General features: G+C 35.1%; 1 long non-coding RNA gene across 1 annotated transcript; it reads right to left on the bottom strand.

Annotated features, from left to right (window-relative positions):
* Positions 1 to 3,292: 3,292 nt before the first annotated feature.
* Positions 3,293 to 6,902, bottom strand: LOC123542134 (uncharacterized). The gene is made up of 3 exons (XR_008372748.1): positions 6,421 to 6,902; positions 4,825 to 4,905; positions 3,293 to 4,256 (listed from the first exon to the last, which is right to left on the bottom strand). It is a non-coding gene; the product is annotated as an uncharacterized LOC123542134 (long non-coding RNA).
* Positions 6,903 to 8,210: the final 1,308 nt, after the last annotated feature.

Raw genomic sequence — 8,210 nt, forward strand, 5'->3', positions numbered from 1 at the left:
GGACGCATGGGCGAGTCGACTATTCATAGAATAGTAGAGCTAAAAACACAGTGACTTGAATTGAAACAATGAAAAAACAGAAATAAATCAACAAAAAAAAAACCCGCAACCATCAGACATTTCAAGGCTTTGATTGAATAAAGTCAGGGGAGGTTACTTATATGAAATAAGAACATATACCTTTATGTCAGGAATTCAGTTTTAAAGCAATCACATTTGTAGACAAATAAAATCTGCTTATTACTTAAAATTATCAGCAACTGTCAGTTACACAATCTTGATGCGAAACGAAATTATCAAGAATGTAATATGAAGTTATTCAGGTGCTGAATAGATTAATGATTTCAGATTTTAAAAAATACTTTTAATTTACAAATAAAATGAACTTCATACATTTATAAACAACACTTATTTTCTATTAATGTATAAAAAAATAATAAAATAGTGATTTGTAAATATACAGGTACCATTCATGTTTGTATCACAGAAAGTGGTCTCAGTTTTTCCCTATGGCTAATAATATAAAAGTTACTAAAAATAAGCTATTTATAGCAACGTAAAAGGGAAGTAATTAAAAAGAAAAGTATTGTAAGTGAACAAAAGAAGGATCTGCCAAATAAATCTGTTGACATAAATGAAATTTCAGATCAGTATCTTCATTAGTTATGGAGATATACCCATTTTAATTTGAAATAAAGGGAGGTAATTTGACATAAAATAAATCCATAGTTATCTACCCTAATTGGCTCAGTCCAACTAATGACTATAATGAAATTTCAAATAAGTCCTATAAGTACCTACTGATATAAATCCATTTTGATTACAATCAGGAGAGGTAATCAGATATAAAATAACTCTGAACCTACGCTTGGATCTGATTTGTCATGGAATCCAAGAATTTTTGTTGTTGAAGTTATTTTGCAAGTTTGTATCAAATAAAACCATAAATGAAGTCTCTACATGGCTGCAAAAGCCAAAATAGACAATTTTGGACCTTTAAGGGGTCATAACTCTGGAACCCATGATGAAATCTGGCCAGTTCAAGAAAGGAACCAAGATCTTGTGGTGATACAAGTTTTGTGCAAGTTTGATTAAATTCAAATCAAATATGAAGCTGCTATTGTTGCAGACAAGGTCAAAATAGCTAATTTTGGCCCTTTTAGGGGCCATAACTCTGGAACCCATAATGGGATCTGGCCGGTTCAACTAAGGAATCAAGGTCTTATGGTGACACAAGTTTTGTGCAAGTTTGATTAAATTTAAATCATAAATGAAGCTGCTATTGTGCAGACAAGGTCAAAATAGCTAATTCTGGCCCTTTCAGGGGCCATAACTCTGGAACCCATAATGGAATCTCGCCTGTTCAAGAAAGGAACCAAGATCTTATAGTGATACAAGTTGTGTGCAAGTTTGGTTAAAATTAAATCATAAATGAAGCTGCTACTGTGCAGACAAGGTCAAAATAGCTAGTTCTGGTCCTTTCAGGGGCCATAACTCTGGAACCCATAAAGGAATCTGGCCAGTTCAAGAAAGGATCCAAGATCTTATGGTGATACAAGTTGTGTGCAAGTTTGGTTAAAACTAGAGCTATCACTAAAGGTGATGGATGTACCCCCCGCATGCACTGACATAGTACATTGCAATTTGACGCACACATGATTGCATAATTATGTGGACTGTATGTATATAGACTGTATGTATACAGTATAGTAACAAAAAACAAAGTCCCATAACTATGCAGAATATTTATCTAAAAAAATGTAACATGCACCATACACAACTAGGGTTGGTACTGTGTGAAGTTTCATTAAATTGTGTGTAAGGGTTTGGTAGATTAGGCATGCACAAGATTGCATATGCAGACTGTATGTACATAGTATGTTAACAAGAAACAAAGTCCCATAACTCTGCAATTTTTGTCACTGAAAGAACCTAACATGCCCCATGCACAACTACTGTTGTTACTGATCACTTGTGTGAAGTTTCATTAAATTGTGTCAAGGGGATGAGGAGAGATGGTGCGCACAAGATTGTGTCTATGTATATAGTATAGTAACAAAAAAACAAAGTCCCATAACTCTGCAAATTTTTTTTCTGAAAGAACCTAACATGCCCCATGCACAACTACTGTTCTTACTAATCACTTGTGTGAAGTTTCATTAAATTGTGTCAAGGGGATGAGGAGAGATGGTGCGCACAAGATTGTGTCTATGTATATAGTATAGTAACAAAAAAACAAAGTCCCATAACTCTGCAAATTTTTTTTCTAAAAGAACCTAACATGCCCCATGCACAACTACTGTTGGTACTAATCACTTGTGTGAGGTTTCATTAAATTCTGTCAAGAGGATAAGGAGAGATGGTGCGCACAAGATTGCGTCTACGGACAGACAGACAGACAACCTGAAACCAGTATACCACCCCCCCCCCCCCCCTTACAACTTTGTTGTCGGGGGGTACAATAAAATCATAAATGAAACCATTATCGTGCAGACAAGAAATTGTTGACGGACGCACACACGGACGGACGGTCTGAGACGGACGAAGGGTGATCACAAAAGTTTAAAAAAAGGGTGGGGGATGCTGATGCATTATCGGGGTGCTGGGCAAGACCGAGAGTGAGGTTGGCGAACAGTACAACTTTGCATGCTAATAAATATTCATGGAACGTTTGAAATAAAATAATAAAAAAAAAAAATAATTTGAGGGTGGATGGGAGGGAAAGGGGGAGGGGATGTGATCAAGGTAAGGTGGTGGCCAGTGTGGTACAAAACTTCAGATGTTTATACTAAATGTTCATGGAAAAGAATGAAAAAAGTTTAATGAAATTCTACCAATGGGTTGGTTTGTTATGTACAAATCTGTAGATTTTTAAACATTCAATTAAAGGGCAATAACTCTATGGAAAATTGACCAATTGAAAAAAAAGACAGGCATCATCGAAGTATGTTTTATATTTATTTCTAGTTTTATGAAATTCTACCAGCTTGTTACTGAGAAATGGCTGCAGACGTGAATTTTTCATTAAACAAGGGCAAAAAAGGGAAATTGACCAATCCGATAAAAACCTTGATGGGCATCATCGCAGTATATTGGTTCATGTTTAATTTAAGTTTCCTGAAATTCTACCTTCTAGTTTATCGAGAAATGGCTGTGGACGGACGGACTGACTGACGGACAAACAATGCCATTTCAATACCCCTCTCCCAATTTCATCGGCGGGGATATTAAAACTTTCAGGGGCCACACATGACTTAAACTGATCAGTGCAATAATTAAACCAAGAGCATGATACCAATTATATCATATTTTTAATAAAATGACAATACATGACAGGATAAATGCATACAATTTAAATCCTGTTCATCTTTATATTAAAAACCAAATCAAATGGATGAATTTCATGAACTGGATAAAGTCATAAAATGGTATTACAAAGTAGTTATGAAGCTAGGTCAGTAAACAAGAGGGCCATGCAATATATGCAATATAAAAATAAAGGGAGGTAATTTGTCAACAGTTATCTTTCCTGATTGTCTGAGCCCATCTTTCATCATTAATGAATTTCCACATCAGTATCTTCATTAGCTACTGAGATATATCCATTTTAATTTGAAACAAAGGGAGGTAATCTGACAAAAATTAGTCCATAGTTATGTACCCTGATTGTCCGAGTCCATCCCAGGGTATAAATCAAATTTCAAAACATCTTTATTTCTTACTGAAATAAACCTAGTATTTTAATTTGAAACAAAGGGAGGTAATGGACGCGACAGACTGCCCCCGTCAATCTACCCAAAGTCACAACCAGTTCAAAAATCAAATAAAACAATGCCTCACAAAACTGGATGAAATTACAAAATGGTATTACAAAGTATAAAAGATGCTAGCACAGAAAAACAAGATGGTCATGCATGCAATATATATAAAACATAAAAATAAAGTGAGGTTATTTGTAATAGTTAATTATTCTCCCCTGATAGTTTTCAAATCAGCATCTTCATTAGTTACTGGGACATACCAATTTTAATTTGAAACAGACGGAGTTAATTTGACATAAAATCAGTTCATAGGATTTTGTAATATGGAATCTGACTGGTTCTCGTAAGGATTGATACAAGTGCAAGTTTGATTAAGATCTAACATCTCTATTGTGTTCATAAGATGAAAATTTCTGGTAATTCAACCATAAGTAACGAGTCCTTCACCATCCACATCATGGACCACTCCATCTTGAATATACTTCACCCTGTAGGCTGCAATGGAACATATTGAATAACTATTAATATACTGCAAACAATTACTGGCAAAAAGTAACTTTTTAATGCTATTGACATAATGATATAATGTTAATTGATTGTTGGTGAATGATAAAATTAGTCCTAAGTAACTGCATACTGGGAGGAATGTTTTAATTACTATTACCTTGCTTTTTATACTAAGTATCTTGAGCATAACTTCAGAAGTATTAGTGGTATATGTTTGATACTTCACACAATTGATAGCTGCAATTGTGAAGTAGGTCAGCCTATTACGTTTCTTTTTTAATTATCTTACTTTTTTTCGTATAAACAATAAATGCTTGTCCAGAGAATAACTTGAAAAGTATTCAAGACCTTTAATGATAGAAGGTGAAAGTGTTGGGAATCATGACTCAGTTGTATTGATTTCTTTCTAAAAAATTCTTCGCTTTAGTAATTGCAAGGGAGTTAGTGAGATGTTATAGTAATTGTAAGTGTAGTCAACCCTTGATCACAGATTATACTCTCAGTTACTTATTAAGTCAGTGCCACTATAAATACATGTATAACTAAATATACTTACAATTTTGTTAATCCTTATAATCCTGGCCTTGTAGGAATGTCCATCCTTATACAATGCCCAAACTTTTTCACCAACAGAGAACTGAAAAGACAAACAAATATTCTCATTTATATCTATAGGAACTTGCACAATGTCAAAAGGTAACAGAAAAAGAAAATTTTGATAAACATGAAAATATTTGTTGTTTTTGTAAAGAGGGCTTTGAAATTATTACTTGACACATTAAATGCTATTTAAATGCATTAAAACACTATTTTTTGTCTTTTCTCAATCAAATTTCTATTGTGTTTGTACCGGGACAGATATAACTAGAAGATGTTTTTGCAAAAAAGCGTATGTCTCCCCCAATGCAAAGTGGTATAGGCAAGAAGTCAATAGGAGTCATGAGCGAAAGTCAAAGAGACACTGATGGCTGGCTGCAATAGGGATCATCTACTTGGCATGTCCAGTCATCCTGCTAAGTTTCAACACTCTTGGCCTAGTGGTTCTCAAGTCACTGTTCAGGCTCCTGTGACCTTGACCTTTGATCAAGTGACCCCAAAATAAATAGGGGTCATCTACTCTGCATGTCCAATCATCCTATTAAGTTTCAACATTCTAGGTCAAGTGGTTATCAAGTTATTTCTGGAAATGATTTCACATGACCAGGCCCCTGTGACCTTGACCTTTAATAGACTGACCCAAAAATCCATAGGGGTCATCTACTCTGCATGTTCAATTATCCTATTAAGTTTCAACATTCTGGATCAAGAGGTTCTCAAGTTATTGATCAGAAATGGTTATCAATGTTCAGGCCCCTGTGACCTTGACCTTTAACGGAGTGACCCCAAAATCGATAGGGGTCATCTACTCTGCATGAGCAATCATCCTATGAAGTTTCAACATTCTGGGTTCAGTGGTTCTCAAGTTACTGACCGGAAATTGTTTTCCATGTTCAGGCCCCTGTGACCTTGACCTTTAATAGAGTGACCCCAAAATTAATTGGGGTCATTTACTCTGTATGTCCAATTATCCTATAAAGTTTTAACATTCTGGGTCAAGAGGTTCTCAAGTTATTGATCAGAAACGGTTTTCCATGTTCAGGCCCCTGTGACATTGATCTTTAACAGAGTGACCCCAAAAGCGACAGGGGTCATCTACTCTGCATGACCAATCATCCTATTAAGTTTCAACATTCTGGGTCAAGTTGTTCTCAAGTTACTGACCGGAAATGTTTTTCAATGTTCAGGCCCCTGTGACCTTGACCTTTAACAGAATGACCCCAAAATCGATAGGGGTCATCTACTTTGCATGTACAATCATCCTATGAAGTTTCAACATTCTTGGTCAAGTGGTACTCAAGTTATTGATTGGAAATGGTTTTCAATGTTCAGGCCCCTGTGACCTTGACCTTTAACAGAGTGACCCCAAAAACAATAGGGGTCATCTACCCATTTTTATGGGATTGCTGAAAATTATATTTTCACTACTCACTCAAAAGCTTTTTGTCTCACCACAGATCATACTTTAATTTACACTGAAATTCTGAAAGTCTAATACACAAGAGCATGAATTACATGTAAAAACTTGATCAATGTAAATTATTATATCTATTACCTTTACTTTCTTGCTTGGTTGCTCACTTTCATCCACCAAGGGCTCCCTTTCATTCTCAAGTGGTCGCTGCAAAGGAAAACATACAAGTAAGAGTTTAATGTCAATTTTGACCTTTAACATCTATGTGTGACCTTGAACCTGCATCTCTCCAGAGCACATCATCATAGACAAGAAACCCCTACTGACCTTTGACCTTGAATTGTGACCTTGACCTTTAAGGTAGGGGACCGAGTTTTGCGCATGACACGTCGTCTTATAATTGGAAACATTTGTTCCAAGTAATATTAAAATCCCTTCATGGATGACCTAGTTATGGACTGGACACAAAATTGCGGACGGCCAGCCGGACAGAATGATGGGCGGACAAGTGCTTTCCTCTAGTTCCCGGAACCAGTAGGGGACTAATAAAGATCTACCTTATTACGTCATCTTTGTTTGCATAGTTCTTTAATCCTTTTCAAATATTCTTAAAACAATTAAATTTTTTCTGCAAAATCTATATTTTATCATTGTGTGCAGGTAATTTTCTTCCTTCAGATCTGAAACTTGTTACCTCCCTGAAATTCCTTGTATTTTACAAATTACTTCATAGTAATTTAATAAGTTGTTGAAAAAATTTGATGAATTACCATGATTTTATTTAGTTATATCATGCAGAAACCTATGTTCTGCCACTTGTGATTATAATTTCAGAAAACTACAATTAAACTCATTTTCTGGAAAGTTTAGACCTACAATTCCAATTCAAAATGTTTAGTGATTTGAGCTGTCACAGGAGACAGCGCGTTCGACTATTTCGATGGTGGATAGTGAGACTGGGCACATCTGAGGAAACTAGAGCTGTCACTGGAGTGTTTAATGACTCCAATTGTGGATGAAGATATTACACAACAGCCTGAGTCTATGGCAAAAATGTCAACTTAAAGTAATAAGACAGGAAAAAATAAAATCTATCAAAACACTATATAAGTATATCCTAAGCAAAAAGGGGCATAATTCATTAAATATTGGTGCCAGAGTTATGCACCTTGTGTGGGTGATGTTGTTGAACAACTATTTTAAGTTTGAATCAAATCCATTCAGTAATAACAGAGACAGAGTGAAAGTGCATTAAAACTTTAACCTAAAATTCTTAGTACAAAGAGGGAGTAATTAATGAAAAATTGGTGCCAGAGTTGTGCACCTTGCACCATATGGTGTGGGTGATGATGTTGAACAACTAATTTTAGTCTGAATCAAATCCATTCAGTAATAACAGATGTAGAGTAAAAGTGCACCAAAACTTTAACCTAAAATTCTAAGTAAAAAGGGGAAATAATACATGAAAGATTGGTCCCAGAGTTATGCAACTTGTGTCATATGATAAGGGTAATGATGTTGAACAGTTGTTTAAGTTCGAATCAGATCCACTCAGTAATAACAGAGATAGAGTGAAAGTGCATAAAACTTTAACCTAAAATTCTAAGTAAAAAGGGGAATAATTCATGAGAAATTGTGCCAGTGTTATGCATCTTGTGTCATATGATGTGGGTGATGATACTGAACAACTATTTTAAGTTTGAATCAAATCTATTCAGTAATAACAGAGATAGAGTGAAAGTACATCAAAACTTTAACCTTAAAATCTAAGTGCAAAGGGGGGATAATTCATAAAATATTGGTGCCAGAGTTATGGCCCTTACATCAGATGATGTGGATAATGATAAGGAATAAGTATTTTAAGTTTGAATTAAATCCATCAAGTAATTACAGAGATAAGTTGAAAAAAGAGAAAGTGCACCAAAACTTTA

Source organism: Mercenaria mercenaria, chromosome 10 (assembly GCF_021730395.1).
Source record: "Mercenaria mercenaria strain notata chromosome 10, MADL_Memer_1, whole genome shotgun sequence".
Classification (NCBI taxonomy): Eukaryota; Metazoa; Mollusca; class Bivalvia; order Venerida; family Veneridae; genus Mercenaria; species Mercenaria mercenaria.